The sequence below is a fragment of the Camelus ferus genome, chromosome 21, assembly GCF_009834535.1.
Source record: "Camelus ferus isolate YT-003-E chromosome 21, BCGSAC_Cfer_1.0, whole genome shotgun sequence".
Classification (NCBI taxonomy): domain Eukaryota; kingdom Metazoa; phylum Chordata; class Mammalia; order Artiodactyla; family Camelidae; genus Camelus; species Camelus ferus.
This window is the reverse complement of record NC_045716.1, coordinates 28,528,475-28,545,039: the sequence shown is the minus strand read 5'-3', so window position 1 is coordinate 28,545,039 and position 16,565 is coordinate 28,528,475. Positions and strand designations below refer to the sequence as shown.

At 56.1% G+C, this 16,565-nt stretch overlaps 1 protein-coding gene across 3 annotated transcripts in view; it reads right to left on the bottom strand.

The window, feature by feature from the left end:
* ZNF469 (zinc finger protein 469) overlaps positions 1-15,390 on the bottom strand; it is a 233,108-nt gene extending 217,718 nt beyond the window's left edge. For 2 of the 3 annotated variants that reach the window (XM_032464532.1, XM_032464533.1), the window contains exon 1: positions 14,515-15,390. The gene's annotated coding sequence lies outside the window, so the exon portion shown is untranslated. The remainder of the gene's footprint in view (positions 1-14,514) is intronic. The other variant, XM_032464535.1, reaches the window with a different exon arrangement.
* Positions 15,391-16,565: the final 1,175 nt, after the last annotated feature.

Below are 16,565 nucleotides of genomic sequence, written 5' to 3'. Positions count from 1 at the left end.
AAACAGGTGAAACAACTGCATTCTGCCCAGATCCTACTGAAGTCTACCAGACACTCAAGGAAAATAAAGAAACAAATACCATCAAAATCAGACAAACTCATTCAGAAAATAGAGTGAGGGAACTTTTTAAATCCATATTATGAGGCCTATTATTCTGACAGCAAAATTAGATGAAGACATTACAAGGAAACAACAGACCAAGAACCCTCATGAACACAGATGCAAAATTCCTTAACAAAATTTGAGCAAATCAGTTCCAGCAACGTATGAAAATGACGACATATTATTACCAAGTGGGGTTCACTCCAAGAATGCAAGGTTGGTTTAACACCTGAAAATTATTCAGTGAAACCCCTCATGCAAGCAGAAGAAAGGAGACAATAAAGATCCTCTCCAATGATGCAGTAAAAGCTTTTGACAAAACTCAGCATCCAATTATGATAAAAACTCCAAACCAATTACAGACAGAATAAAACTTCCTCCATTCGATAAAGGGCAGCCATGTAAAACTTAGAGCACACAAAGGCCTCAGTGGTGGGACGGGGAATTTTTCCCCCGATGCGAGGTACAAGGTGAAGATGGCTACTCTCCACATCCGTTCTGGTCCTAGCCAGAGCAGACGGGCAGGAACAGACAACAGAGGAGTGCAGGTTGGAAAGGAAGAAGTGAAGCTTCTATTCTCAGGCAATGTGAATTTCTACCTAGATAATCTCAAGGAATTAAAAAGAGAAAAGCAACTAGAATGAGACCGAGCTGGGTCTCGGGATAAATCTCAGTATTGAACATTGTTGTATTTCTCTGTATAAGCATCAAGCAATTGGAAATTGAAGAAAAAACTTAAACATCACCTACAGTTGAATCTTAAAATGCTTACAGAAACACCTAATAAAATGTGTTCTAGACCTGACAATGAAAACTACAAAGCATTACTGGGAGAAGTTATACACAGACCTAAGTGAAAAAAAGAGGCAGACTATGTTTATGGATAGAAAAGTCAAGACAGTAAGAGGGCACCTCTTCCCAAATTGGTTCATGGATTCAACCCACTCCCAGTCAAGGACAAGTAGGTTGTTTTTGAAGAAACTGACAGGACAATTCTAAAACTTATCTGGAAATCTGGAAATACAAAGGACCTGTAATAGCCAAAATAACTTTGGACAAGCAGAACAAACTTAGAACATGGAATTCAAGGCACAGTAATCAAAGCGGCATGCCGATCACGCGGAGACAGGCATCTAGGTCGAAGGGAAGGACTCGGGAAGAGACCCTCACGTAAGCAGCCAATTCATGTCCAACAAGGCACCATTTCAGGGGGGAGAACAGTCTTTCCAGCAAATACTGCTGACACAAACTGCACATCCACATAAAAAAATATGAATCTCAACCTTTATTCCAGACCATACATGAAAATTACCTTGAAATGGGCCACAGATCTAAATATAAAAGCTAAATTTATAAAACTTCTGGATGAAAACATAAGCAAAATTATTCACGACCTTGGGATGGACAAATAGTTCTTGGAGAAGACACAAAAAAGCATGAATCGTAACAAAAATTGATAAGTTAAATATCATAAACTTCTATCCTTTAAAAGACATTATTAAGAAAATGAAAAAGCAAGCCAAGCTGGGAGGAAAATATTCACAAAACACATATCTCATAAAGGACTTGTGTCCAGGCTACATTGAAAAGCTCTCGGAACTCAACAATAAAAAGAAAAACACTCCAATAAAAAATGAGTGAAAGATTGAAGTAGACGCTTCATCAAAGATTGCAGATAGTCCCATGAAAAGATGCTCAAAATCATTAGTCCCTAGGAAAATAAAATTTAAAACCACAGGACGTACCCCGTCCCTTACCTATTAGAATTTCTAAAAACAAGTTTAAAAGGGCTGACAATACCAAGTGCTGGTGAGGACTAGGGTGGGGCGATGAGGCTCCTGGGTGAACACATGAGGGGCACCCTGTTCCAGGGTCACACAGCCCAGGCCCCCACCCTCGGGCTCCCCACTCGGTTCACCCCCTCACAGCCCGCACACCTGGCATTCGGGAACCTTGCTGGTCGGACACGAGAGGCAGCCCCACTGGGAACACGTCCGCAGCTGCTCACAAAGTCCAGCCCACATTTACCCAAGACCCAGCCAGTCCACACCCAGGAATTCACCAGAAGATGAGAAGATGACAATGACATGTGCACAAAGACGGGTACATGAATGTTCACGGCAGCTTAGCTCATCATGGCCCCAAACCAGAGCTAAGCCGCCACCACAGACGAGGCGCCGTCCACCCACACGACGGACCACTGCTGACCCCGAGGAGGGACACGGCTCCAACACACAAAACTACACCGAGGGAACGGACGCCGTGAACGAAGCTGGGTGCACAAGAAGTGCACACTGGAGGGTCCCATTTATATGAAGATCTGGGAAAGACGTGTCTGATCTGTTTAGAGAAAGGAGGTGAGATGGGGCGGCTGACAGGGCTGATGGAAGCCATTGATCTCAATTATGATGTTAGCTACAGGTGTGTATAAATTTGTCCAAACTCAACACATAACATTCAAATGATGAAAAGTTACCTAAAAAACAAAAGAAAATTAGAATTTAAAAGGGCTCAGGACCATCTTCGGGTGGTTCCCACTGGCCAACGATGGAAGAATGTGAGAGTCAAAAACGTAATGACAGCAATAGATTCAAGCTACAAACGTGGGCACAAGCCTTGCATCATAACAACACTAAAACAGGTGTGTGGCTTTCTGGAGGTTGCTGGTTCATCAGAATGAATGCTTCATCTCCCCTCCCTGCCTTACTTCCCAAACACCGTCTTTTTGTATCAGGAAAGCCCTTCCCTACAAAGAACCACCCCTAAGAAACGTGGAGAGAGTGGCAGACTCAGACATCAGCCCCAGCGCAGCCTTGGCCCCGGGCAGAAGGCAAGTCGGGGCTTTACCGTGGACGATGTGGCTCCAACATCCCAACCCACCGGGCAATCCAGATGGAGACTTGCTTTAAGTGCTTGGGTGGCAGCGGTGGGATGGGTGTGGGAGGGAGGCATTGGTGAAGCAAAATTGCAAAACGTGGTTAACTGCTCTGGCTGGGGGTGGAGTGTTCACTAATATTATTTGTTTTACTTTGAAAAAAGGGAGGGAAATCACTTCCATGGGTCTGAGAGCCACCATGTCTTTCTTTACACATTTCGACAGGAACTCTACTCTAGTGGCCAGTGGATCAGAAAGAAGAGGCACCCTTTGACAAAACAGAGCCCGAATGGTAGAGAGTCAACTTGACCAAAACTGGGACGGAGCATGTTAATATTTACATAGTTACATCAGAACTATGCAGTTCGGTGTTGCAACAGCTTTGCCAATTAGGGATTGGGAAGGCAAGACTTAAAGGTTACTGAATAGCAGACAAAATGATGTATTATTCTTAGGTCATTGGGAGAAAGTATAGATATGCTTAAATATTTTTGGAATTTCACCTACTCACTCTCACACTGGCCCGCGGCCAGCTTGCAGCAGGCAAGCCAGCATCACGGTCTCGCAGCCAGACTCCGAGGGCCGTGCGGCGTCTTTTTCTCAAGGGTGGTTTCATTTCTCTGCTGACAATGTCATTCTGAGCGTTAGGCACCTTTGCCCATCCAATGGTCCATAATCAGTCATTTTGAAATTTCCAGCCCGTGATGTGGCTTTGGCTGCATCAGCTTCATTTCTAGTTCTCGTCTGACTTTGGACAAATCTCTTAAATTTTCTGAGTTTGCCCTTTTAAAAAATCTTTGGAATACGGTTCACCTCTTGGAGGGTTCTGACGTGGAAGCGGGTCCCAGTGAGGATGAGACTTGGCACAGACCCGTGTGTGGCACACGGCACATGGACGGAGGAGGGGACATGACTCCTTACCACAAGGCTTTTCCAGAACCTCCAATGGTGAACCCCCGTGTCTGGGGTCCAAGAAAGGCCACACCAAGCTCTGACCCAGGCTGAGACCACATGGTTGCCATGGAAGACAGACCTGGCCCCTGTCACCCTGGACAAGACCGCCCTCCCCACTGGAGCCCATGAGACCCTGCAGAGCATCCATCCTCCTGCTCCACTGCTCCATGCCTTCTGCCTGCCAGGAGCCAAGCAGAGAGGGCACATGGGAACCATCCATCCTCGCCCGCGGGGTCCTCCCGGACCCGCGGTGACTCAGGCTCTCTGGTGGGTCAGACGCCGCCAGCACGGCCAGCCCGGCTGAGCGCTCAGTGGACGCTGGGTGACGCCTCCCCCTGAACTGGCTCCTGCCTCCACTCTGCCGCCAGATCTGGGGCTCGGGCTTGGGGATGCCCAGCCTCCAGCCCCTGCTCCTGCCACTGATGAGCATCCAGGTGACACAAATAACTAACATCCAACCGCCTCCTCCAGCTGCCTGTGGTTCTGGGGAGCCCCTGGGCTTCCTGTCCCAGCACTGCAGCTCATAATGCCTCCAGAAAGGGCCGGTGACATCACCCTGAGAAAGGGAAACAAAGCTCAGAGGCACAGATTAATTCATCATCTGCTGTTCCTGTGACCAGCACAAGGCAGGAGGAAGAGGCCTCAACCGCCTCCACGAACCCCAGAGAGAGTGCGTGTCTGGAGGCACCACCGAGAAAGGGACGTGTCCCCCATACCCTCGAAGGTTGCTCACGGCCTCAGAAACAGTCAGGGCCAACCCAGCACTCTCTGGAGGAAGTGGGGGCAGATGCCCCCTCGACCCATGGGGAGCCAGCTTGGCTGGGGGCTCCCTCCAGAACCCCGTGCAGACATTGGGGGCTTCTCAGCTCTGTCGGCCCCAGATCCAGGCCCCCCATCACTGGGCGCAGCCTCCCCAGAAGGGACTGCTTCCCAAACTGCAAGCGACTTGGTCAGGACAGGCAAACCCACGCTGGGCTCTCCAAGCCGGGCTGCACTTTGGCAAATCCTAGTCCCACTGCTCCTCCCGTCCCCTCACAAGCAGTGTCAGAACAAGCTGCAGGCATCCAAGTGCCTTTACTCACCCCCAGCTACCCTGACATTTCCCAGTTAACAAGGGCCAGGGTCTGGGGGAGTCGGGCAAAGCCTCCTTTCAAAGCGCTCCCCACCTCTGGGGAGATGCGGGGAACAGAACATTCACAGCAGCTTCCAGGCCTGTGGGCCGGCCAGCATCTCTCCTGGAGGCGGAGGCCAGGGGACAGCTTCCCACACCTGCGTCCCCATCTCCGCGCCTCCACCCGCAGTGGAACTCACACCCGAGCCTCTGCCTTGGCCACGGCCTTATTCATCTCTGCACACATGGAGGGAGAGGCTCTGCTAATAACATGGGTTTTTGGTTGCTTTGGCTTGGAAGGGGCACCAGGGACCAGGAAAGATACTGTCACTCCCAGCAGCCCCAGAGAAGGGTCCTCGTTACACTTAATAGCGATAAATGCACTGTGGGGCCCACCCACACGCCAGGGTTCTGGGCCAAGGGCGCTGCTTCTGAAGGAGGAGCCTGAGAGGGATGAGGGGAGGAACACAGGAGATGGGGCGGTGAGTTTTAAGCAGATTTCAGCCACGCCAAGAGCTGCCATGGCCAGAGCCCGCCCGCGGCCCACAAGCCCGACGCACATATGCCTCTGCAAAGCCCTGCTTCCGCCGCTCTCTTCCTTCACTCTCAGGACAACCCAAGAACTGGAGAAACGTCATTACCATTAAACCTGCCAAGATGCTGATGTGGAGAAGGTCCCCCCTTCAGCTCCGCCCTCACCGTCTTGTCTCTCAGAGATGCTGCCAGCTTGGGGTCCTCAGGGGAGTGACCACGGAGCCAGGGACTCTGGTCCACAGAAGTGCAGGTGCATCACCCAGCAGAGGGCAGCGGCGGGGCAGCGGGGCAGCGGGGCAGCCCAGCAGGTCTGTAACTTCGCCCACGCTCCTCGCCTGCCTGTATGAGTCTCTGAAACCTCCCTCGAAACACGGGCAGTGTCTCCCTGGCTCCCTCACTAGCTAATGAGTTAAATAAAACCTCTGACATGTGGGCATGTTGAATTGGTTACAGTCCAGAGTTTATCTTCTTTTTAAGATGGTCCTTTCCCACCAGGGTCTGACTGCCAGGAAGAGGCCGGGCATGGACCCAAGCCCAGAACAGCCCCCTCAGTCCAGAAGAAAAGGAAAATGAACCTGTCTGGTGCGTGGGTATCGAGCAGATCAGCTGCATCCACTTACTGCTCACTCTCCAGACGGGGAGGTGCACGCTCGGCTCACACAGGGATTCAGCAGAGAGTCAGCCCAGCAGGGGCTCTGCTCCTATACCCGTTATCGGCCCCACAGCAGGCCCTCTGCCCTGAATGCCCGACACAGGGCTTCCTTGCTGTCCGTTCCTAAGGCGCTGACACGAGGCCCCTGCCCAAAGGCCTTCCCCACTCTGGGCCGTGCTGCGAAGGGCCCTGGAACAAAGCCCAAAGGCTCCAAAGCCCTGTCCAGGATCCCAGAGAGGCCCCACCTGGAAGAAACCACCTTCAAAAGCTCTAAGGAGGCTTTCTAACGTAGAGATGGAGGCAGGGCCAGCCAGCTGCTAAAAGGGCGCTGAGTGTGCACCACTGATGGGAACACCCACTAACATCACAAAACCTACACAGCCTTCCAAACGCTCCCCCTTCCAGGCCATGTGACAACTTAGTAAGTGACTGATCTGTCACTGAGGCTCAGGGTCACTGGTCCGCCTCGAGCTGGGCAGGGTCAAGACCTTCCCGGGGAAGTCCCATCTTCCGGAGTCTGGGAACAAACTTGGAGCCCTGGTCTGATCAGCCCTGAGCCTCAGAGGCCCCGTGCTCCCCAGAGACCCTTCATGACTCAGACACTGATGGTAAGGTCTTAGTCACTTCTCCAAGTTAGAGATGAAAGGGACAAAAGAAGAATTCACGGTGCCTTTTCTTTGGTTTCACCCCTTTTTTAAACGTTCGATTTTTAAATAATGATTAATTCATAAGAAATTGAAAAGAAATGTGCAGGAGGGGCCTGAACACCCTTTCCCCGCTCCTGTCCCCTCGCATACACACCCTGCACAGACGTGGGCAGCGCCAGCACCGCAAAACCAGGGGGTCCGCATGGGTGCAGCCAGATTCCACCAGCTCAACAAGCACACATGTGCTCGTGTGTGCACGTGTGTGTGCGCGCATGTGTGTACGTGTGCGCTCATGTGTGTGCACACGTGTGCTCGTGTGTGATCTGCTCTCTGCTCAGAGTTCATTTCTTTTTACTGTGAGCAGTTTTCCACGGTGGTGAAAGACGTCAGAGTGGCTTCCAGATCGGGGCTGTTAGAAATACAGCTGCTGTGAAGATTCGTGTACCATCCTCGTGTGAAGACTGGTCTTCGATTCTCTGGGATAAACGCCCTCAGAGTGACGCTGCTGGCGGCACGTTAAGTTTCTGAAGAAAGCACCAAACTTTCTCCAACGGCTGCACCGTGTTGCGCCCCGCCAGCTACAGATGAGACCCCGTTTTGTGGCATCCTCCCAGCGCTTGCGGTGATCACTGGGTTTTTGTTTGTTTGTTTGTTTATTGTAGCCACCTTGGCGGGTGTGTGGTGGGGTCCCATTGTGGCTTTAATTTGCATTTCTCTAACAACAGATGATTCTGTGCTTTTTTCACGTTGATCTGCCACCCGTGTCCCCCCTCTGGTGAAGTGTGGGTCCACGTCCTTCGCCCATTTTCTAATCGGGTGTTTCTTACTGTTGAGTTTTATGCCTCCTCTATATGTTCTAGGCCCCAGTCCTCGTCCAGATCTGTGGTTTGCAAATAGCTTCTCCCAGCCTGGATCATGTCTGTCCACAGTCTTCACAGCATCTGACAGTGAGCTGAAGCTTTTCACTCTGATCAAGTCCCCTTTATGCCATCCAGACACTTACGATGACCCTTCGAGGGCTGTGCCTCGAGGGTCAAGTCTGCACGCTCCTCACCTGGCCTAGATCCTGAAGATTTTCTCCTGATTCTTTTTCTAAAGTTTTGTCGTTTTCCATTTTCCATTCGGGTCCACTTTTGCTTACTCTGAGGAGCAGAGAGGCGGGACATCCAGCTGCAGCAGCTCTTGAACACACTGTGGCCCCCCCAGGAGTGGCCCCTGCACCTTGATTACTGATCAGTTGTGCACGTCTGTGCAGGTCTGTTTCTGGGCCTCCTGGTCTGTCCTGTCTTCCATTGTCTCTTCCCCGCTGACACCTCCGTCCTGACCCCTGCAGCTCTGCAGGTAAGCACCAGCATCACGCAGAGTGATTCTTCCCCTTAAAAAAACCTAGGTTCTTTGCCTTTGCGTATAAATTTAAACTAAATTTGTCAATGTCTACAGAAATACATGCTGGGTTTTTATTTTCTCTTTTTTAAAAATAAGCATTTCCTATGATCCACATTCACGTGGGCAAATCCCTGGCCCTCAGTGTCTCAAAAGCTTCCCAAAGGTCCTGGTAGATGTGACCTCAGTGTCCTTGGCCTCCAGTGCTTACCACGTAGTAAGTGGCCTCCAGGGTGGCCCTCCTTTGGACTAGCGTCCCTGCCCCTCACGCTGGCCCCTTCCCACAGCACATTCTCAAACACAGGAAAAGCCTCTCCCAGCAGGGTAGCTGGTCCTGGGGGCTGCACGTGGCAGGCATGGGGAGGAAACATCTTGGAAGAGTGGCCGCACACCTGGGCTGCAGCAGCCCCTGACCAGCCCCACCTGGCCACGCCCAGAGAGGAGGGTGAGGCAGGGCCCAAGAACCCGTGTCTCCCGGGAGACACTGCTGCAGCTGGTGGCCGGGGGACCCCACTTTGAGATCCTCTGCATATACCATAGGCTGCTTTGCACTTTTAAGTAAGAACTGTACTCTTAATAGTATTGAAGGGAAAGGTGGAGTGAGGAAAATGCTCTTTTGCAAAGAGAACCTAATTCTAATGCGACCTGTGTCAGAACCAGCTGGGGACACCGGTGACTCCTGGAGCAGCCTCTCCCAGAACCGAGGGCGAGGGCTCCAGGGGGCACCATGAGCCAGGGTGGGGGCTCTCCCGAGTGGACCCCAGACCAGCACTGTCGGCACCACTGGGAACGTAAGGAAATGCAGGTTCCCGGGCCGGCCCAGGCCTGCTGAATCAGGCACCTAGCACTGTCCTCCGCCAGCCCTCTAGGGGGTCTGATGTGCTGGAGCTGAGAGGGTCGCCATGGGTGATTCCAGACGGGGCTGGACTTGGACATCCTCGGAAAGCCACTCCCCACCGTCAACTGTCAGTGCCCCGTATGGGTTCTCCCTCAGAGGGCTTGCGTTTCATAGATGAGCAGTGAGGACGAAGCGGGACTGTCAACAGGGGACTTAGGCTTTGCGCTGTGTGGGCCAGGGACACTGCTTTACTGCCCCACGTGGGCGGCCACCTCTCGGGTCACGTGTTCACCTGCACCAGGTGTCTGTGGATAAGATGTGAACTACCGGATGCACCCCTGTCCTGGGGGGAGGGATGTGGGCACAACACCCACGCCAGCCAACGTCAGCGGCCTTGTCCTGGCCGGGTCCCCGGGACACACGTGGAGACAGAGGTGTGAGCTTCCTTAGAGATGCTCACAGGGGCACATTCTCAAGTGAGCGAGGCACGTGGGGCAGGGAGGCCTCAGTATCCCGGGCTCTGGAGTGCGGACACGGCTGTCCTGAGCGAGGCGACAGGTCAGTGAAGCCGGGGTTTTCATGGGGACGTGGGCTGAGAGGTCTCGGGCTGCTCTCCCCTCTCCCCCACTGCACGGAGACCCTGCACACAGGGTCAGGTGTCCTGTCTTCAGGGAAGACTTCCCGAGAGTAGACACGTGGGTGCTGCGCTACCCAGACGGGCTTGGGCCCAGGGGTCGCCCTCTCTGGGAGGGGCGCCCAAGGGGCTCCCCGTGACTCGGAGACCCTGTGGCCGCGCTCCGGAGTACCCCCCTCCACACCACGCCAGGGCCCACGTCACAGCGAGGCCATGCGTTCAGCTGCTGAGGCCGCAACACAAAGCGCTGGGCGCCCGGGAAGAGGCACTGAGGCCCAGGCCAGAGCCGCGGCATTCAGGCCACCTCTGAATGAGTCCTCCAGCCCCACACCCAAACCCCTGACCCACAGAAACCCTGAGGTCAGCGGGGATTGTTGTCATTTATAGACACAAAGTGGGGTGGGGCGTGATTTGATGTGCAGGTGAGGGAGGGTGACACAGCCGAGTCGCTTCAGAAATGGCTGTGACCCCTCTATGCCTTCCCCGGGCAGCAGGGGAGTCATTCAAGCAGATGAGGAGAAGCCTCAGGCCAGCCCTGCCTGCCGCCCACCCACTATGGCAGAGTCGACGATGAACCCGTGGTGGAGGCAGAGATGGTGGGTGACACCCCAGGATCACATCCTGGTCAACCCAGAAAGGGACAGCCTGACTGTGTACTCCCCTCTCTGGCCACGTCTGCTCTCTGGGTCACTCCTTAAGGGAACACCTGACCTAGAGAGATGAATTAGGCAGGAGGTCGCAGGCCAATAAAGGAGATGAATGAACACAGTACATTGAGAGAAGACGCAGAACCCCACAGCGGGTGTCCAGGCACCTGACTCCCCCATGAAGGCAAGCGGGGCCCTTTCTCCCCAGACAAGTCTGGGGAGTTGACTGTACTCGCTCCCCACCCCCCGCAATGGAGGAAAATTCCTTGGGCGCCATCTGCCAAGGACCGGCTGCTAATTACGGGGGTGTGGAGGGTGGCAGGAAAGGACGAAGGGGCGGGTTTGTCATTCCTCTGCGATGCGCTGGCTTCAGAGGTGGGGGTAGGGGTGGGAGGCTGGCGCCACTCCACGCCGCTCCTCCGTGGGGACCCATCGGCCAGGGAGGAAGCGCATTGTGCTGGCCCAAATGCTGGTGGATGTGGCCAGGCAAGAGATTCTGGTTATTAAATCCTCGATTACTCAGAGGTGGCTGACCTGGGAGCTGCTTTCCTCATGGCCTCCCTGAAATCAGCCTGCTGGGCCTGGGCCCAAGCCCCGCCTGCCTGAAACTTGGCCTGGTCAGCGCTCAGCCAGGCCTGAGGACGTGTCCTTCCGTCCACACATGGCTGGTGTGAGTACTTGCCTCCCGAGTGTGCCGGGCCCTGGTGCCAGGATCCAGTGACTTCTCCCCGGCAACCACCACACAGCGTGCTCCTGTCACCCCGCCCCCAGCCCACGGCAGACACCATCAGTCAATCACTGAAATCCTGGCTAGGGCTTCGGACTCCTTCAGGCCCCTGACCCTCTGTCTGTCTGAAATGACACATACTTACTTCAAATACACACCTCATCTGCTGTTTTAAAAACGTTCCCCAGGATCCCCTGGAAATGCCTTTTGTACTTGCAACGGTCAAAACCCCTCCTTCTGTCCAAGTGGTGTGCCCCCCGGCGGGAAACCACCCTGGCCCCCTCCCGTCAATGCGGAAGCAGAATGACCGGGGCTGAAGGCCGCCGGGGTCCGCAGCCTCTGGGCTTATTCGAAGGATTTTTTAACGAGAGAGAGGCTGGGGCTACGGGGCTGGGGGTGGGGTGGCTGCTAAGGGGAAGGGGCTTCCGTGTGGGGTGATGAGATGTGCAAAGCCAACAGCACGAGGGCGGCACCCACATGCAAATGGACTAAAACTGTGCAAATGCCCCCTTTAAATGAGCGAACTGTCCAGTCTGTGAGTTACACCCCAGGAAACCAGTTTTGTTTTTTAAAGAGAGCATCTGGGAGGCAGACGGAGCGTCCCGGGCACAGGCTCAGGGCTTCCGGGCAGGCGGCCCTGGCAAGCGTCTCAGCCGCCCTGGGGTCCAGCGTCTGTGTCCATAACAGGAGGTCAAGAGTGCTCTCGTGAGGATGGACACAGCGACGGTCTGGCGGGCAGGAGACACAGCAGTTGGTCCCTCAGGAACAGGCCTGAGTCCCGGAGCTCAGAGCTGTGCCGCCCACCCCCAGAGCCCCTCTGCCTCCTGAGGGTGGTGCCCACCCCTCGACACCAGACCGAGGGGGTGAGTCCACAGCTCCCCTGGGGTGAGGGCATGTCCCCCACACCCCCATCCACAAGGGCCCACCTGGCGTGCGTAGTGGGGGCCTTGGGGAGGAGGACCAGCTCCCCAGACCAGGTGGAGGGCGCCCAGCATTTAAGTTCTCAAGCTGGGCCCAGAGGGGAAGGCAGAGGCGACACCAGCAGCCTCGACAGGGAAGAACTCGGGCCCCTTGCGGGGAGAACAGAGTTGGATTTGCATCTGACTCGGAGGGGCCACCTGCCTCCTCCTGTCACCACCCGAGGAAGGGAGAGGCCCGGCCGAGGGGAGGGGAGGCCGCCCAAACTGGCAGCCCCAGAGGCTCCGAGGGGACACATTTAGCACCTGAAGTCCACCTGTGCTTGGGGTTGAAGACTTGCTGACTTTAGAGATGGAACCACAGGACCACACCAGCCCTGCCGGCTTCCAGGGCCTCTGCACACTTGCAAACCAGGCCAGCGTCCCCAGAAATCAGAGCCGTGAAAGAAGACTCGTCCCTGGGGCCTGGCAAGTTCCCCTCTTGGGGTCACGTTCACAGCCACAGCGCACGTCGCGGGACACGAAACCCAAGGGGCAGAATCCCAACAGACGAAGTGGCAACAAACACACCCGGCTCCCAGCCGCAAGCGCAGGGGGAACAAGCAGCCGTGCTTCGGGCGTCTCTTCAGCCTACGCAGAGCCCCGGGTCCAGAAAGACTCTCTCCTCGGATGAGATGCCAGGAAGATGCAGGGGTCGACCAACAGCTGGTATTTCCGAGTCTGGACGGCTGCCCGCTGGCGGGGACAAACCTGCAGGAGCCCTGGGTGGTCAGGGAGCCCCGTTCTCACCCATGCTCGGTGGGGCAGGAAGCCCTGCCAGCGTTTTCCACAAGCACGGAGCCACCCCCGCCCTCTCTCGGTCACAGCTCAGGACGCGGGAGGCCTGTGGGTTCAGCAGCACAGGGCGACATCTCCCTGAGGTTTCACCTCACGTCAGATTTTTGCACAAAGCGAATGGACACGGGGAGAAACGTGAGGTCTGAAGCCGGCCTCCAGGGAGCTGCATCTGTCTCTGTGCCCGCTCTGCCCCTCGAGCCCCTGCAGAGTTCCCGCTGGCACTCCAGGGCCCTCCTCTGAAACAGGGCTGAGTCGACGCAGGGCCGTGCGGAAGCACATATGGTGCGTGGGAGACGGGCCAAGAATCCCTTCCTAGTGACTCGCTTTTCCATCTACTTCCCTCTAGGTCACAGCGGTGCTGATTTTATAATCATCCTGGGTTCTCTGAATTACCTAACACAGTAGATGGCAGATAAATACCTAACCCCATTAACTGCTGGATTTTAAACACACTCATCACGCTTTCCAACTGTCAGAGCCCCCCAGCCAGCCCTGACTTTCTGGCCGGCAGGGCTACTTTGACAGTACTCGGGTACAGCGGGTCATAACTAGTAAAGGGGTAAAGGGCTTCAGCGCAAAATGCGGGACTGACTGTCAGAGCCCGCGGCTGACAATACTGCCCTCACTGGGTGCGCGTCCCTGCTCAAGGCCCTTAACCTCTCTGAGCCTCAGTTTTCTGATCTGAAAAAGGCAGTTGCAAAATCAAATGAGAGGAGAGGAGACTAAAAGCACAGCACACCGGGTGCGGGGCGCCGGGACGCTGTGTCACATCACTGTCACTGTCCCTGCTCTGCCTGCAGCTGGGCCTCCAAAGCTCACCCTCCTCTTCCCTTTACCATGGAAGACCTGGGCTTTTGTATTTTAATTGAAACAAAAACAAAAAACCTGTCAAGCAGCCAGCCTTCAAAGCTCTGAAGACCCACCCCAGAAGCACCTGCGGCAGAGTGAGGGCGGGGCAGGGGGGCGTCTGCCCGCGTGGAGGAGCCTCCCGGGAGGTCCGCGAAGTCTGCGCCGGAAACCGCGACTGTCACTTTCGCTGGTTCCCGACTGGATAATGGGAAACAGACACACCAAGAAGCACCAGGAGGAGACCTGCCTTCAGACTCGCTCACATGAAACCACCGTAGTGCTTACTTAAATAAGGCCCCCATTCCTTCCCCGGTGGGTCGGGGGACCCAGCCCCGCCTCCGGGCTTGGTCAGAAAAGCCGCCCCAAGATGCACATTGCACAAAACAGGAGCTGCGCAGTCTGTCCCGGGCACATCGGAGCCTGGGTGCCGAGAGGGAAGACAGTGGCCACAGACACGTCGCAGGAAAAAAAGAAAGATTCGGGCAGCGCTGAGAAGGCCCCGAGGAAGGAGGAAGCCCCTGAGCGCGCCATCAGCTCAGAGACCACAGACCGATGGCCGCCCACCGAGCCAGCCTGCTCTGGGCGCCTGCTGCCCGTCCAGCACTTGGCATCTCCCCCAGGAAAGCAGGATGCCTTGCTGTTGCCTAAAGATGCCTCCAGACCGCGCTTGCTGCTGACTTGTGGCGAGCCTGAACGCGCTGGCAGTCCTCAGGAGACACGGACCGCCCTAGCTGCACCAACCAAACTCCTGACGGAAGCACTTCGCTCCTGACCCCCGACGGCGCGGCGCGGGGAGCCTGCACTTACCCGGCGGCGGCCGCGGCGTGTCTGCGCGGGTCCTGCCCCGCGGCGCGGCCTCCCCGCCTCCGCGGCCCGGGTGCCTGCGGAGAGCGGGGCGGCCGGCGTGGCCTCTCCCGCCGCCTCGCTCTCGCTCTCGCTGCAAGTCTCGAGTTCCGGCGGGCTGGGAGTCCCTCTCCCCTTCGCGCGCACTTAACCCTGCTCTTGCCTGGTTCAGGCGGGTCGGAATGAAACCGCCTGGAGCTGGGAGGCCCGGAGCGCGCCGGCCCCGCCTGGCTACCCTGCGGCTGCTCCTCCGGAGTAAACGGCAGGCACGCGTGTGGGGGGCGCCGAGGCGGCTCCAGGGCAGGGCCGGGTCCCCAGGCGGCGAGGGGCGCACCTGCCGCAGGGGCCTGGGGACACGCCCTCGGGGGTTACCAGCCGCAGGGGTCCCTGCCGGCTCCCGCTGGGGGCTTCCTTCACAGAGGGCGGCAGCGCGCGCCCGTCCCCAGCGCGCGGGGCCCGGCGGCCCCTCCGTCGGGTGTCGAGGGCTCCCACCCACCCGCGACCGCGGGCCCCGGACCTGCCCCTCTCCTCAGAGCCACCCCCTCCCCACAGCGGCCCGCCCGGCCACTCACCTCACGTCCGCCTCTCGTGAGCGGCCGGGGAAGCGGGGTTGAGCGCTCAGCCCGCCTTCACCCCCTTCACCCCTGAAGCGGCTCCCGAGACCCCGCCCCGCGCCGCCTGGGGATTCCATGGCGGACGCAGGAACAGGCGACAGCAGCGTCCCACTCAGGGCCGGCGGCCTGGGGCACCCGCCAGCCGAGAGGCCCCGGGCTCGCTCCCGCACGCACGACACGCACGCTCACTCATGCCCACGCACGACACGCGCGCTCACTCATGCTCACGCACAGCACGCATGACACGCACACTCACTCATGCCCACGCATGACACGCACGCACGACACGCGCGCTCACGCACGCATGCTCACTCACACGCACCCACGTCCTTATCCCGTCTGACCGTGTGGACCTTGGGAGGCCATCTCGGTGCGCTCCCTGATCACACAAGGGTCACAGGACCCTCCCGACCTGTCCCCGGGCCTCAGGAATCCTCTCTCAGGAAGACCCCTTCAGGAGCACCCTCTTAGCCATTAGATGGGGAGGCTGAAAAGACGCACCCCCAAGCTTGGTTCTGATTCCTACTTCCAGAACTCGGCTGACACCCGAGAGCTCCAGTCCCAAGTGGAGGAAAGGGGTGGCACCCCCTCAGCACCCACACCACGTGGCCGCGAGAGGCAGTAGGGTGCAGGGGTCAGACCCTGACTGCGGAGCCAGCTGGCTGGGTTCAAATGTGACTCCACCACTCACTGGCTGTGCTGCTTCAGGCAAGTTGCTTAACCTCTCTGAGCTTCAGTGTACACATCAAGAAAACTCAAGACGATACTAGTACTTCTCTGGTGGGAATGAGGTTCAGGATTAAGTGACTTTTAACACACGTAACATTCTCGGAAGCACCATTACTGGAGCTCAAAGGAGAGATACCGTAGTACCCTGGCCCTGTCGCTGGGCTCTCTAGGAAGCCCCGGAGTTCAAGCACTGAGAGGGCCCCAGGCACTCACTCTTGTGATGGTGCTGACCGTCCATCTGCTGACGTGTATCCGCAGCCCTGAAAACGCTGTGAACCTTCGCTGCTGTCACTCCGTGGGAGCTCCTTTACGAAGAAACCTCGGATCCGGGAAACATGTTCCAAGGATGCTAACCAACTGGAAACAAAAGGCCCCCAGATGGAGGGCTGGTAACCTAGGAAACCCCGTGACATGGGCCAGCACACGGCTCACGGACTGATGCCTGAGGGGCTTCTACCTCTGGGGGTTTACATCTGAATATAGCTTTGTAGATGTAATTTTAACAGATTTCATAGATATTAATATACATATTTAGAATTCTATCTAGAGTAGACAAAATCAGATCTCAAAGATGGAGGACCAATGCATTAAAATAAAACGTTTAGAATTTTAAAATTATGTTACCTAATGTCTAAGATGTTAAATCCTGAATGGCAGGGTAGGTGAGAGAAA